General features: G+C 44.0%; 1 protein-coding gene across 6 annotated transcripts in view; it reads right to left on the reverse strand.

The window, feature by feature from the left end:
- Positions 1-15,339, reverse strand: part of CAB39 (calcium binding protein 39) — a 75,044-nt gene extending 59,705 nt beyond the window's left edge. The window contains exons 1-3 of one of the 6 annotated variants that reach the window (XM_075004361.1): positions 15,177-15,339; positions 14,698-14,753; positions 13,546-13,692 (exon numbers count right to left, since the gene is read on the reverse strand). The gene's annotated coding sequence lies outside the window, so the exon portion shown is untranslated. Of the gene's footprint in view, positions 1-3,777; positions 3,954-13,545; positions 13,693-14,697; positions 14,754-14,984; positions 15,128-15,176 lie in introns of those variants that run through there. The other 5 variants (XM_075004364.1, XM_075004363.1, XM_075004360.1 and 2 more) reach the window with 5 other exon arrangements.
- Positions 15,340-16,820: the final 1,481 nt, after the last annotated feature.

A 16,820-nucleotide genomic window follows, 5' to 3' on the forward strand; every position in this document is an offset into this window, starting at 1 on the left:
GGAAGTTATTTAAGCAAGGAGTGATGAAATTAAAAGTAAGCTGATAGCATGACTATTCAGAAAAACATTCTGACAACAAAGTACAAATAGTAGCACAGTGCATCTTCACTTATTGGTACTGCTCGTAAATTACTCCACAGGAGGCTTGATTACTGGCACTCAAGCTTCAGTAATGTGGACCTCAAAAAAAATCTCAAAGCTAGAATGACATTCAAGGAACAACGTAGACCAAACGAAGGCACAGGAAAATATTGTTTTGTTGCATCTGACTGCACACTCACATTCATAATTTTTATGAAAACTATGAAAAAATGTGCACAAAGTATGCTTTGTGAGGTATCATTTGAACTCAATTTACTATCATCATTGCCCTGGTTATGGTATGTGGCACCATTATATGTAATATTACAAGATTCTACTTTATGATGTTACCAAGCCATATTCTAAATCTTGGGAAGTAGCCCAAATTAGTTCCTCAAAGTCGAATGACTAGCCAGCGCCTCAGACAGGTGTCAGCATAATCAAATAGACTATGAAATGCATAAGTGTACATTCTTTTGCAGGTGAGAAATTTAGATATTGCAAATAAAGAGCTGTGAATTCCCATCCAAAACAGACACGCCATCATCCAAACGATCTGAAAGGGATTCTCAGAGAAGAGAAATGCTGTTAAGAGAGGGAACACAAGAACCAAATCACCCTTCTCTCCTCATCTTTACTCACTGCATCAGTATTCTGATGGCTCTCTCCTAAGCACTTCAAACAAACAAGGGTAAGGATCACTATACACTTGCAGCAGGTATCACAGGCTTTGAAGCCTGGACCCTGGCATCAAGCACACATGGAAGGTGAAATCCACCCCTGAGGAATGTAATCTAATTCCAACACTACTCAATATTACCTACCAGCTCTGTGTTTTTGGGGAACCAGATCATGACCACCAGTCAGCTCCGTGCTCTTGACAAGCCAGGGAGTGACATACATGGAAAACAAATCTCCTTTCCCCAGGCCTCTGTTTGAATCAGAGACAAAGCACTGAAACTGGCAGGGATAGACACACGTAAATCCGACCAACAAGGGTGACTGGATTAAGGAAACACCCCTAGCCTCATCTGCATTGAAGATGGAACAGAAAGACATCTCCATATAGACAGCTTTTCCAAAGCAGAAACCACACTGAACTATGGGATACCAAAAGCAGAGAAGCACTGCCTGATGGGAAATCTCTGCTCCAGAAGCTAATGAACCCACTCCTACTCACACCCAAATTAGTCAACAACAGACCAATTCTAGTCATGGATCCTACTGATATCCAAAATATTGAAATTACCTAGTTGCAATGTGAGCTCCTTCAAGGAGCATCACATATAGCTGGGCACCATCAGTGTCTAGTGTCTCGCCTCTCTTTATCCACAATCAAATCCAGTGTTCTTCTTGAACTACTGTCCTATCCCTAAAAAAACACCCATTCTTGCTCCAGAAACTGTTCTGATGCCTGGATGTAAATTATACATCAGTTCTTTCGAGACTCCGTCATCTCCTGCCTGATCATGCTGGGGGCTCCGCTTGTCTCCTACCCTCTGGACGTCTCCAGCTACCACCACCATCTGGGAACCCTGATCAGTGCAAGTTCCACAGAGTGTTGAGATCTCTCCCTCCCTCTCTAGGCATAGCCTCTCCTGTCCTTTCCTTATGAAATCAGAAAAGTGGTTTGCCAGCCCGAACATTTGTCAGCAGTTTATTTATTATTGCAACTGTTAAATATAGATTCACTACCAAGAAATAACTTTCCTAGTTAAATTGGTTTCCTCTCTTTTTCCTTTCTCTTTGGCTCACTCTTCCTCAGAGGTGTTGTTTTGGCTTCTCCATTCACTCTGCAACACTCCTCCTTGCACCTATGCTAAAGATCCCCGTGGTGCCCAGAAACATGGTTGCCCACTGAGTGGATTACCAATAGAACGACTGTGCTGTGAAAGTGGGATTTTGGGAGGAGGTGATGAACCAGGGTTCCATATGAGGGCCACAGCTTGGCACCACTGTGCAACCCAGCCCACTGAGTACAGAGACATATTAAGTGACAGCTTGTAACTGCTGATTAACAGTTCACTCAGATGAGCTCTGGCATGGTGGGTTTGTGCGTTTGTGTTCACCCGAGTCCAGGGTGGGAAGAATTTAATCCTGTGGACCCTGGGTCAGGCAGAATTGCTCCATTGGGAGGGAATTAGCAGAAGGGAGAAGTGAAGCTCCTTCGGAACACTAGTAACACAAGCAGCACACTGGTAGAATTGTTCACCTCCCTGGTGTAACCCTGAATAAATGAACATACCTCAGAGTAATTGGAAAATCTGGTAACATCAATATCTACTAAAAGCTAACCCTAGAAAACAAAAACTATGTAAACAGTCTGCTGATGCACTTGTCAAAACGAGAGCACAGGGAAGTTCTAGCCATCTGTCAGGAGCTGCCAGAAGGACTGGGAGAAGCAGCAGGTCAACAGGCATCTATATTAGGCAACATGAAGGTGTGACTCCAGGGAGTGCCCAGGCCAACCATACAGCTAGCTGGTAGGGAGCAAATCTTCTGGAAACTGACCACATGCACGCACACTCACCTGACTGGAATCAACATGAACACTCAAAGAAGAAATTATACTTCTTTAAGTCACTAAAAATCTAAATAAGTGTAAAGTGGCCATTAGGGCTGGAAGCGCCTGCTTTCCTCATCAAAATCATGCTTCTTCCAATGCGAAATATCATCATCGTGCTTATGAGAAGACACTCATATCAGTTACCCTGCGGTACCATCCAAAAGTCCCAAGCAGAACTTTTTTTTTTTACACTGTTCAAGTACTATTGTTTACCACCTGCTTTCATGCAGCAATGAATTGTTTGCAGTGTTACCAAAAAGGTCATAAATTTGAAAAAATCCTCTTTGCTAACCTGAGAACAGACTTTTGAATTAAAGATTGTAAGCGACAGCTATTAACGGCTTTTCTACACAACAAAATTAGATTGGCCTAATTTAGATAGACCTACAGCCACGCACTAATTCTGTTGGTGTCCACACCACCCTCCTTCTGCTGGTGCAATGTGTCCTCACTAGGGGCGCTTTTAACAACTTAAGTGGAGCACTGACAGTTCACTGTGGGGCAGCAACAGCGACAAGGGGCTCCCAGCTAGATTCCCTCATCTGGTATATCTAGGGGGTAAAGCTGATTTAACTATGCACTTAGCATGCAAAATTTCTCAGAGCCCTGAAAAAATAAGAGTGATGCAGTTATGTTTAAGTGTAAACTGGGCCATAAACTTCACAAAGAACACACTGAACCTGCAGCCACAAAATAAGTCTCTTTCCAATTTCTGCAGCTTACTGCTCTGCAAAATTTACACTGACATGAAAACAATGAAAAAAATAAAATAGCTATTGTGAAATTAACTTGTTCTCAGCAATCCAAAATGTAGCTGACACTTGTAACATGAAACTCAATGAGCTTAGTACATAATTTAAGGATGAAGTATTTCCACGTATTTCCTTTGAAAGGCCATTGGAATTCATATACTGATTCATGAAGGAAACAAGAGACAGCCGTCAAAGAACAAGTTTCCATTCTCAGACTTGGAGTCATGGCCCTATCAATATCACGAATCCTATCTTCTCTGTCGCGACCTTTGCTTGGTGAAAAGAAAGGAATGGCAAATTAGTTAATTAAATTTTTGTTATGTTTTTAAGCAGAGTTCCTTTTTCAGTGTTAGGAGCAGCTGTACGGGCATTACTTACTGAATCTATCCCTGGGGTCAAATCTCAGATGGTATCTTTGCTTTCAGGCAAATCTTGTATTTTTCCATGCTCCCAAGATCCAAAAACATTGTGATCCCATATTCCATTAACAAGTTACTAGCAGATCCATGGTGATATCAATCGCACTTGTCCTGCTCAAAAAGAAACATCAAATCCTGCACCAGAGAAAGGACACAAGAATAATGAAGGAGACCAGAAAAAATTCCAACAAAAGAGAAGACATCGTGATTTTTGCTTTGACTTTTTGCTCAAATTGGCTGAGCTCAGACACTGACAATGGATAACTTCTCCTCTCCTTTGAGGACTCTTATACACAAGGTCCAAAAAGAACTTTATGCATCTCCTTTCATCAACATCTAAACAAGGTCACATGAGAGCCAAAAATACGTCTATGGTACTTGATCTGTATCTCATTTTCCAAACATGCAATTAATGCCAGTAAATATTACAAAACTCAAAAGAAATCAGCTCCTGGATAAAAAGCAGCAATTTCAAACAATCCATACAAGACTGAAGTGATGCTGATCAAAGAGTAGAAGACATATCAAGCTAGCCAATTTCTTCCACTAGGAGTCTGTGCCTAGCTTGCCTCACTACCGAGTCTCCATCGTTAGTCAATTAGCAGGCTTAGAAGGATTCAATTTTCTTCCAAATCAGATTTTTAACATTTTCTGTTTCTCATGGTTGCGGTGGGTAGGATTTTGGTTAGAGTGTTAACTGTAGGAAGTTCCCTGTGCAGCTGGGGGACCCAAGACAACAGCAGGCAAGGTGCAAGAGAGGCAATGGTAGAAATGGCCTGGCAGAGCAGATACCCCCGGCCAGGACTTCATGGAGAATGGGTTGCAAGGAAGGTCATCCCATCGCTGAACAGCTCCAAGTTTGACTCCTATGATAGCAAAGCTGGAAAGGGCTCTTAGCATAGCTGCAGGACCAACGAAGACCAATCTTTACAGGTGCAACATGTGGAGAAAGGTGCAGACATTGTGGGACAAAGCAGAGATCTGACACCCCCAGCTGAAGAGTGACAGAGTGGGATCTACAGAAAGGGCCCAGTGACACCTGATCCCTCCAGGAACAAAAATTACCACCAAGTGATTTTTCCATGGATTTCAGTTTGCCAGCTGAAATCTACTTTTACAGTTACTGATTAAACTAAAATCCTGCCAAGCCCACTTATCAACTATTACGCCAGTGATGAGAAACACCTTCTTTCACCTCCATTTTGATAAGACTCTTTTCGTTGTTCAGACCTGGCTACAGTGATCTGTCACCTGCAGACTAGATCACTATCATTCACTGTATAGTAAACCCTTGAGTTATGTGAGGGTTGTGTTCCTGGAACCCCAGCACAACTCAGATTTTCACATAAGTTGGGGGTGGGGGGGACCAGGTTCCCAGCCGGCTGCTTCTCCCTGCCTTTCTCCAGTGGCATGGCTGTCATCCTGACAGCTGCGCAGCTGGGGGAAGACAGGGAGAAGGGGATTTTAGCATGCCTAGCTGCTCGCAGCTGCGGGCAGCTAAACAAACTAAAGGCCTTCAACCTGCTTTCCTCCAGCCACGTGGCTGGGAGAAGGGGCCATAGAGCAACTTCAAGTTGTGCTTAACTCACAGTAAAGCAGTTACGTGCAACTTGAAGCCGTCTATGTCGAGGGTTTACTGTATATAAAAGTGGTATAAAAACAATGCAATGACTCCAGCTTGTAACCAAGTCCAATTTGCTCTAAAAGCCCAGCCAAACTCTGACATCCATTAATGAATGAGGTGCCAGGTACAAAAGAAACCACACTGTCATCTCTAAACAGCCAAGACAATTTTGTTCCTTTGGGGCAACAAAGACCACAAAAGCCAGGTGAGATATGCTGAGGCAAAGGGATCTAGCTGTGGAACAAGCTTTCAGAAAATAAGACGACTTATCTAGGGTCAGACCACCTTTAAGGTCATTCTGCAAAACCTGCTTTTTGTAATAAAAGTTCTGAGTATAGTTTATAAAAAGCTTAATCACTATCTCCCTCACAAAAAAAATATCCTACTGAAGCAGAAAGCAAACTAGGAACAAAAGCATACGAGTTTACCCTGCAATTCCCCAATAAAATCATTTGCTTGGAAGTACCCATAATGAACTTGTGCTGAGATGGCTTATGAGGAGTCAGTGCCGACTTCCTTGGGTCCAGAACCACTTGTTTCTTCGGCCGTACTGCAGCAGGCTTTTGCTTTGTCACCTCAGGCCACCTGCATACCAGATGGGCCCAGTGCCTCAAGACCCAGAGCAGACTGCACCATTGCTACCGAAGCAGACTTATGCACCACAGAATACCTTTTTCTTTGGCAGTTCCCCACGTGACAAGGCAGAGAGCCTACACTTTGTTCTCATATAACCCGTGTCTTTTTAGAACTGCTTGCCATTCAACTGGAACAAGGAGGTTTTCTGGAACCACAGCCACTGATACCTCATGAATATCACTATCTACAGTACATTGAGATATTCAACTTACCTCCTCGTGGACAAGTCAGTACTGTATTACTCATGGACCATTTTGTTGGTATAACCATACCAGTAACTGCACTTTGCTAAAGTAATGGCAACTACCAAGGGCTTTTGCTGGCACAGCTATCTCCGTAACAGATCGCATCTATCACACCAACGACAACCATGCTACAAGTTCATAGGGAAGATCTGGCCTGCCTAACCTGCATCAGAGACAGGAAATTAGCCCTGGTGGATTAGCATACTGGGACCCTAGACAACTGGGGGAGTTGGCTTGCAAAAGACCCTGTTCCTTCCTTCGCTGGGGCCCTGTTCCCAGCCAGGCTGGAAGCTGAGTGACCATATTCCCCACTTCATGAAAAGCTGGAGAGCAGCCCTTGGCCCGTGTCCCTTCCCTCCCCTCAGGATGTGCTGCCCAAAGGCGGTGGAGGGTCCAGTTCTCCACATAGCAGCTGGAACTCCTTAGGCTGCTCTTACTACAGCCCAGAGAGCAGAGCCTTGTGGGGGAAGCAATGTCAGAGCAAGGCATGGGAGGCAAATGTTCTTTGTACCCAGGGCCCCAATAAATCTTAATCTACCTCTGGATGTTCAGTCTTGGAACCCCAACAGTTTCCCAGTTGCTGATGGAGCTGGCTCAGAGTGTACGACCTAAAATAATTTTTCCTCCTATTTAACAGGATGTATTTTCCCAAGCTTACTTCCCTTCAGCAATGGTTTATATGCAGAAAATCTGAGACCTGTCACTGTGTTCTCTCTTATGGAAGAGATTGCAGGGGAAAAAATACTCGAAACTCTAAAATCTCAAGTAGTGACTTTTTTCAGTTTACACTCCATTTCTAGGCATCCTCCAACTTCAAACTACCTGCAAATCTTTGGTGTTTTACTAGAATGGTTTTAAATTCACAGAAAATTGACAACTATATGCAATGTTAACTATAAAGTACCCCCATTCCTCTAATATAGCCTCCACTTAGAAAATTTAATAGACTTTGTTTAATTTAAATTAATGTTTAATGGTGGGTGTTGATGCTACACTGTTATGCTTTTCACGAGATAATAAACCTGAATAATTTTTGCAGAACACTTCTTTAGAAAGTTCTAGAATATTTTTAAGGTGGTACAGTATGTCAAGTTTAGGCCAGAGGAAGCAGTAGATCCGTGCCATGTTTGAAAGGTACAAATTAAGGATCTTAAATCTAACAACCACTATTGTTTCTTCACTTGCCACCATCTCTGTCCCGGAAGGTTTAACTGTGTTCTCGCAAGTCAAGAGCTTCCATCTGATGAGCTGCACAATATGCCACAAAATACTTACTAGAAATACGTCTTCTCAAAACCCATTTTAAAGATTTTCACGAGTCTTATTCTATTTTTCGTACAGACTTCATGACTGATTTGTGTCTGTGCAGACACCTACACAGTATGCAACGAATAGTTTATTCTTCCTATGGTTCTGAAGGGAATTCCACGTTTGACAGACAGCTTCCATTGTAATTTTAGGAAAAGATAACTCATAAAAAGGAACATAGTTACGTACAATGGCATCTGTTAGGTTTATTAGAAAGGAATCTGCAGGTAATTGTGTGCTAAGACAAGTTATCTAAAATAACGAGGACTAACTGAAAGATAGACATTTTTTCTAAATGTGTAGATGATACCAGTCTGTGTATTCCTAACACACCAGTAAACGAAAGCTCATTTTTAATTTCAGTTTGTTCCATCAACTTCTTGTTTGACTGTAATTTTTCAGGGTCAGAAACACAGTACATAAGTTTGAGTAGGAGGACAGGCAATGTACCAATAAGGATTTTGTACGATGCTCTTGCTAAGGCGAAGCAGCATGTACGGAATGCCACATGAAAGTTCAAGTTGAGAAGACTAACATTCTAATGTAAACATTCAGAAAAGAAATCAAGAACTGACAGAATCAGAAAGGGACATCCACTACCCAAACTACAAACCTTCAATCTAAGATATTAATCTCAGCCTTCATTTCCAGCAACCACCTCATCACAGAAAAGTAATTTGAACAAGCAACATTCCAGACAGAATGAACATGAAAAACTAGGAGCATTTTTGTTAACTGCAAATCCAAATGTCTTCCATCATCTAATATCTACTACTGCTGATCTCTGATTGGCAATTTTCCACCCTGGAGACCAAGTTTTATTATAATAGTTAAGGCTGACAGACAAGTTCTAGAAGACTTTCATTAGAGATGGTTTCAGAACGAGTAAACACAAAGTCAAGCACAAAATGCATTAGCCTTGATCATATCTCCCTATGGGCATTACCTTCAGTTTCCTCAGTTACTGCCAATCTCCGCTCAAGAAAAGTTTGGGACTGGCATAACAGGTGCTGCAGATTTGGGGTACCACAATACATTGGTCAGCTGTATTGAAAAGCTTCTCCACACCAGTTTGTGTTTTACTCAGTTTAAGATAGTGTTACTTCCTTACAGAAGAGGGAGGAAATGCAGGGTCACATCCCCTCAGCCCCCTTGATTTGCAGATTGGCTTGTGCTGAGTATGCTCAGTTACACTCCTGAACTTGCCAACCCTCACACGCAATCCGAAAAAGCATGATCTTTAATTAAAGCACAGAGGGCTCTGTACCCAGCCCTCCAGACACTATCAGAAAGCATGGGTGATCTTTGCTTAAAGCACAACTACTAAATATAGATATATTTTATAAGATAACAGATAATTAGTTTTTCCTTACTATATGTTTTTCTTTAAAAATGAAGTGAAATGGTACGCAGAGGGATATATTTGTTTTTATCTCATTGGCCATGTCTACACTAGCCCCAAACTTCAAAATGGCCATTTCGAAGTTTACTAATGAAGCGCTGAAAGGCATATTCAGCGCTTCATTAGCATGCGGGCGGCCATGGCGCTTTGAAATTGACGCAGCTCGCCACCCCGCTGTGCGTTCCGACGGGGCTCCCTTTCAAAAGGACCCCGCCTACTTCGAAGTCCCCTTATTCCCATGAGCAGATGAATGGCCATTTCGAAGTTTGGGGCTAGTGTAGATGTAGCCATTAGGTCAGTGAATTTTAGTTCCTACATACAACTGCAGCAGCAACTACACAGAAACTGCTTACTTAGTCATATCTACAGGCAGATTCCACTGCAGCAGGATGTACTGAAATACTATCAGCACACGAATCTGCATTATAATCATTATATAAAACTTTATTAATAGTTCAATTCAGGGTTGTTGGTGTTTTTTTTGGTAGGGGTGAAGGGAATTTTCTATTTCCTTTGCACTTCCAAACACGAATCCTAGCCAGAAAGAACCTATTAGCCAGAGGACCAGGGCTTGAAAAATACATTCACCTAAAAAATGCTTGCTATTTTCTAAGGTGAGCTATTTGATCAAATTTGTAAATAGAAAAAATACTTAAGATGACTGAAGACTCAGGCAGACAGAATAGTATGCTTTTGTATTTGAAATGTTTTCCATAATGACTAAAATACTTCTTTCTTTTGAAAACTGTAAACAACTTCTACAGAAATATGTTTTGTTATATTTAAATTATGTAGGCTTCCCTCCCGGTCAGAGAAATATTTCTACTCAGCAATGGCAAAGAGAAATGTCAAGCTTTATATTCCCAAGAACAAAAAAGCAGTCATGTAACACTTCAGAGACTAACAAAATAATCTGATTTTTAAACTTGAAAAAGTGCTACATGACTGCTTTGTTTGTTTTGTTAGGATACAGACTAGCACAGCTACCTCTCTGTTACTATTTCCAAGAACATCTGTCTTCATAATTACCACTGTTGATAATTTATCTTAATATAGGCATTAATAGAGATTTATACTTCTGTCCACTAAACAAATCTGTGAAGATGTGAAACTGTTTGAACTTATATGGAAATAAACGTATGATTCCCCCACAGACATTCATCCTAAATACACTGGAAACAGAGAACTTTCAAGCCCTTTATTGACATCTGACCCCCATTACTCCTTAAGCTGAACTTCTTTATTAAGAGTTATGTATCTGTTTTTCCATTACTTAAACTATTGGGTCACACACCCTTTTGCAACAAATGAAAGTACTGTAAATGGTTAGCAATGCTAACAGAGTTATATACAAGACAGTGACCAAAAGCACTAAGTCACATTTTATTTCAGCTACAGAGATATTTGTATACAAAACATGTAAAGAAAAATGCACTCAAAAACATTTCAAAAATTAATTTGAAGAATTCAGTCTAGCCAAAGGTGAAGTTTTTTTACACTTAAAATCACTTACTGTTAATATTTTCTACTGAGCCAATTATTGAGAGGATGGGGTAAATTAACATAGTGCACTTACTGGGCTTTTAAAAATAACAAAGATGACATTTTATTGAAAACAGTACAATGTTACCACTAAACACACAAATGAGCTACAATGTCAGCTATTTCCCACCCCCAAAAAATGTCATTCCCCCTATTACAGGTTTTCCAAGAAGTAACTAAATTTGAATTACATCCAAACACACACTTCTGCATGCTTGTAATCTAAAGTTCACAACACTTTTCTAATGCTCTGGAAATAGCATACTAGCTAAAACAGTCAAAACCATGGAGTCTGAATGTATGGTGAAGTAGCTATATAAAATAAAATTACTGCCTGAATCAAAGCTTTTTCTAAAGATAGCTGTAATGGTTTCTGAGGAATGAACATGGAGTTTCCTGTATAATGAATATGTATTTGCTTACAGTTTAGATCCTATTCCTAAACTCATTTTACAAAAAGTATTTGAGTAAGTGATAACTTAATATGTTATTTCTTTATGAGATCCTATAATATAAAGAGAAAACGTAAGTTTGGATACAGAGGGACCCAACTCAAATGACTCCAATATAAGTTATTGGATTTCATTATGTTTTGGAATTCAGGCCATTTATGCGCCTAAACTCAGATGTAGAAAGCCACCTTCAGGCACCTAGTTTTTTAAAAATTTGGACAAGGCTGTTCAGGCAAGCCAAGTCAGCATCACCTTATTCACCAAAAATAAAGGTGTGTGTCTAACCCTGCTCTCCTTCTTCCTCTCCTTCCTTCCTTCCCACAGAGACAACACTTACTGTGCAACAGATACAACATCAGCATTACTATGAAACTTGGAGAGCGAGTGCAATAAAATCAAGTAAAATAGTCATATTGAGCAAAAAAAGTGAGTTACCTAACCAAATAGACAATTTTCAAAAATAAATCTTAGTCAAATTGTGCATGCCCTAGAGTAGTGGTGGGCAACCTGCAGCCAACCGACTCCATGCACCCCACTGTGGCTCCACCCCCAGGCCCCCGGCTACCCTCTCTATATGCCTCTCATGCAACAGGGCACTGGAGACCAGCACCTCCCTGATTCTCCTCCTCCTCCTTTCCCTCCCTATGCTTCACCTGACTCACGATCCACCACAGCTGTTCCCCATCCCTCCCAGAGCTGAACAGCTGCCAATTCGTGCACTCTGAAGGTGATGGAAGGGAGGGAAAGGAGCAGGTAGGTGCAGGACTCCAGTGCCCTGGCTGAGATGTGTGGGGGAGGTCAATAGGGGCTGCAGTAGCCCACTGAGGTGAAGGAGGGCCACTCATGCAGCTCACCCACTATTTGGAGTTACCCATCTCCACCCTACAACAGCTAAGAGAAATATTAAGCTTTGCATGCATGTATGTTATGTGTTTTAGCTACAGCAATGTATGGTGGATGAAAAAACAGGAAAAATTAAGAGGTTGTTATGGATTCAAGTTGAATACAGAGGACAGCCGCATGAAATCAAACCAAGCTTTCACTCCTGTAAAGCAAATCCTGTAATCAGGACTTCTCACTAGTATACATTTTTAATATCAGATTTAATAGAAGACAATGAGTAATCCTGTAGCACCTTAAAGGCTAACAGATTTATTTGGGCATAAGCTTTTGTGGGTAAAAATCACTTCAATGTCATTCCCTTCCTTAATAAACATTTTATAATAGCAATCAAGGAATTCCAAGAAGTGGAGTTTTCTTAACATACTTGCATCTTATTCGGAGTACACTTTTGTGTTCATCTAGTCTTATAATGTTACCAAAAATTCAAAACAAGACACAATCTCATCTTTTTCAGGGGTACTTTATCTTCTATGACAGAAACTTTCAGACAGCCTAACTTTCAGTACCATTCTCAAAAAATCATAAAACAACTGTATGCTAGCTGATAGGCTCAATCATTTCTCATGTCATGAAACTATTAGCGATAGCAAATATAAAAAAACAATTATCTTATAATGATAACCACACACACAAATAGGACGGTGGGACATTTTTTGTCCATTACACGGGAAGACTGAATAAACTGCCAAATGGTAGTTCTGACAGTAACAAGTAATTTTTTTGTTCTGATTTATGTAATATCCTGTTCAACTAATTTCACTAGAAAAGCCATGCGCACACATATATTTTGTATTATAGTTGAATTACACTTTATTTTGAGCCCGTATGTTAAATGAGAAACTTTCTGTATTATTCATTAGTTCATTTTTAAACACTTGGACTGCATTTCCTCTGTAACAGTTTATGATCTCAAACACCTAAACACCATAAAGATATATGCATTTCCTGATGATACCCTGAACTGCTAAGGGGAACATAGGACCCTGCACTTGAATTTATGACAAATAAGTAAAAATAATTTTGAAATATCTTGCTGTAAAAGGCACAGTGCCTTTTTACAGCTACATTTCATGTAATTATTTTAAAAAGATTATATGTCTATTGCCTTAAAGAAACTGAAGCATGGTAAAGTCACATAATTTCATCTTTTTCCTTGCACTAGCTGTAGTAATTAAAGCATGTCATTTTCTGCAGGTAAAATACAGGTTTGAAACCAATTTACAACTTGGTTACCATTTTTATACCAGTTAAAATGAGTTTAAAATAGCCAAAATATAACCTCAGACAAAACTAGAAAAAAAGTATCCCTTCCACAAAAATGTTGCAGTACATCAGATTTTAGGGAAGCCCTCTACTAAGTAAAGGCCCACTCCTGCCAAGTTACTTCCACACCAAGAATTATTCCCGCATGGAGTCCTACTAGGACTACACATGTAAGTGAAATTTGTAGGATCCAGGCCCAAATGCTGGAAATTATGTCACACTGGAAGATTTGAGAGTCAGTCTCCTGTAATATAAAGATATAAACAAATATAAAAAGAGCATGTAACCAAAGTAGGGGGTGAATGCTGGGGAGTCCTAACCAAAGTCTAACTTAGGTAATTAGTTTGCCTACCTAAAATTCTGCCTGTGGTTTCATTTGGAAACAGTATTCTTCTTCAGTTCCATCCTAAAATGTTGTGCAGTGTTGCTGTGCGCTGTTAAACAGTAGCCGTTTTACATCCCAGAAGTGGCTCCATTTCAGTGATGGATGAAGTGGTCCCTGTTATAGTTTGTATATCAATTTGTTAGGTTTGTAAAGCATTTGGGGAACCTTCAGAATGAAAGGCACCATAGATAATAAATATACACAACATTAGTTGTCATTCATCCTCTTCAGAATACGCCTAAAAAAAAAAAAATCAATCCACACATACAAAGCAACTCAAAAAGTGCAGAGAGCTGTAGCACCATTAAAAGCTTCTCTCAGAAAAAATCTAAAACAAATTTATAATAAAGTGTTGTAGATTCAACTCTGTTCATCTGAGTGGGACTGAGCATACCAAGCAAAGGTGATTATCAACCTCAATTTGGAGGGAGGGGTCTAAAAGAAGCTGAGCTCTTAAAAAAAAATTTACCGAACGTTTTTCAGTATTTTACTAAACAACATCAGCTTTGTGAGCTAACAGCAATTCTGTAGCGTGCAAGTGATAAAACAAGTAAGTAGTAATTACTTTAAATTTTATTGACTGACCCTGTTGATGGAACTTTGCTATGATTTCATGACTCTTAATTTTTCCTTTATTTTTCTCAGTACAAGAAGTCATTTACGTCAGTTTCACAAGAAGAAAGGAGCAAAGAGTTCTGTCAGCTCTGACAGAAAAAAATTACTGAATGTGTCATGAGCAGAGGGGCTCTGGCCCTTTCTAATTCCCACTCTTGTAGTTTCCTAACCTCTACCCACTATTTACTGTTCCAATATGAAGCAAATGTTTAAAAAAAACACAACAGGCCATGGGCATTTTTAGCCATATGTATTAGAACAGCCTAACTATTAAAAAAGTCTTTTGCATATGGGCCTACTGTGCTCTACTGTGTGGTGCAATTTTGCAAACGTGAAGTCACTCGCACTATCATTTTTCTTCCTCATTACTGACCTGAGAGATCAGCTCAACTCACTAGTCATTCATTTCTCTGTAGTCAGGCTAAAACTCGTAACGCCCTAACTGAACTCGTGAAGCACAACCTGCCCTCATTAAGACGGATCTTTTCCATTCAAGACACTCACAATCAGATTTTTGTCTCCACCGGTTTTGTAACAGGAAGTTTGTCCCAACCCCAGCTCTAAAGAGGAAACAATGCGTGTCAACATCAAGCCGAGAGAAAGAGCCGCAGCAGCTAGCGAGGCACGGAGGCCCTCCCCCAATATTTGCCCTCGAACCGGAGACGCGGAACTGGCTCGCCAGTGGCCGAGCGCCTGGGCCTCCCGGCAGGAGACAGGGCCCCCGCTGAGGTGGGGCGGCCCTGCCAATATCACCGGCCTCTGCCCACAGGGGAACTTCATCGCTCACGTACCGGCGAAGAAAAGCTGAGACCTGCACCCCAGCCTCCCGCTGCGGGGCCTGCGGCGGGCAGGAGCCGAGCTCCGCCGCGGCCTCCCCTCTGCCAGCCGCGCGGGTGGGCGGGGGGCGGCTCCCGGACTCCACAGCCCCCACCCCCTGCTGGTCAGGGCCGCAAAGCCCCGCCGGGGTGGCGGCGTCTCAGTACCTTCGCTCGGCTGCCGATGGGGCGGCGGGTCCCTCCTGCTCGGGGTCGTGTCCGCGCCCGGGAGGCGGGTCCTTGGCGTCTCCGGCGGGGCCTGGCCGGCTGTGCCCGCTCCCACCCTGCGGCTCTCGAGCAGGCGCACGACGCGAGGCGCTGCCTGACGGCCTCTCGCTCGCCCCCTCCCCCGCCCCGCGGCGCAGCGGTGGCCGGCGCCCAACTCTCGCCGCGGCCCTCGGCTGCCCCCAGCGGCGCGGCGGAATCAGCGCAGCTCGGCCGGAGCCGCCCCTCCCCCGCCTGCCTGCAGCCGCTCCGCCCCGCCCCGCCCCGCCCCGCCTCAGCCGCTCGGGGGCAGCTGTCCGCTCCGCGCCCACCTCGCGCAGCCGCCCCCCGCACTGCCTCTCAGCCCTAGCGCTGCCCTGCCTGGCCAGCCACCCCGCACGCCGCTCCTCCCCCGCAGCCACGGTAGACATCCTGCAGCGCCCGCGCCAGCCACCGACCCTGCCCCCCAACCACAGCCCCCCAACCCAACCACTGACCCTGCCCCCCTCCAACAGCAACCCCCAAACCCGGGCACTGACCTCACCCCCACAGCTACAACCCCCCAACCCGGGCACTGACCTCACCCCCCCCAGCCACCGACCCTGCCCCCCAACCACATCCCCCCAACCCAACCACTGACCCTGCCCCCCTCCAACAGCAACCCCCAAACCCGGGCACTGACCCCATCCCCACAGCTACAACCCCCAAACCCGGGCACTGACCTCACCCCCCAGCCACCGACCCTGCCCCCCAACCACATCCCCCCAACCCAACCACTGACCCTGCCCCCCTCCAACAGCAACCCCCAAACCCGGGCACTGACCCCATCCCCACAGCTACAACCCCCAAACCCGGGCACTGACCCCATCCCCACAGCTACAACCCCCCAACCTGGGCACTGACCTCACCCCCCCAGCCACTGACTCTGCCCCCCTCCAACAACAACAACCCCCCAACCCAGGCACTGACGCCATCCCCACAGCTACAACCCCCAAACCCAGGCACTGACCTCACCCCCCCAGCCACTGACTCTGCCCCTCCAACAACAACTCCCAAACCCGGGCACTGACCCCATCCCCACAGCTACAACCCCCCAACCCGGGCACTGACCCGCCCCTCTCAGCCACTGACTCTGCCCCTCCAACAACAACTGCCCAACCCAGGCACTGACCCCAACCCCCAGCCACAGCCCCCGCAACCCAGGCACTGACCCCAACCCCCAGCCACAATCCCCCAACCCAGGCACTGACCCCACACTCCCAGCCACTGACCCTGCCCCCCTCCAACAACAACCCCCAAACCCAGGCACTGACTCTATCCCCACAGCCGCAACCCCCCAACCCGGGCACTGACCTCATCCCCCCCAGCCACAACCACAACCTGGGCACTGACCTCAGCCCCCCAGCCACAACCACACCCCCCAACCCAGGCACTGACCCAGCCCCCTCAGCCACTGACTCTGCCCCTCCAACAACAACCCCCCAACCCAGGCACTGACCCCACCCCCCCAGCCACAGCCACAACCCCCCAACCCGGCCACTGACCCCACTCCCCCAGCCACAACCCACCCCAACTACTCTGTGCACTGCCCTTCGACATGAAAAGCCT

The sequence above is a fragment of the Carettochelys insculpta genome, chromosome 10 (assembly GCF_033958435.1).
Source record: "Carettochelys insculpta isolate YL-2023 chromosome 10, ASM3395843v1, whole genome shotgun sequence".
Classification (NCBI taxonomy): Eukaryota; Metazoa; Chordata; order Testudines; family Carettochelyidae; genus Carettochelys; species Carettochelys insculpta.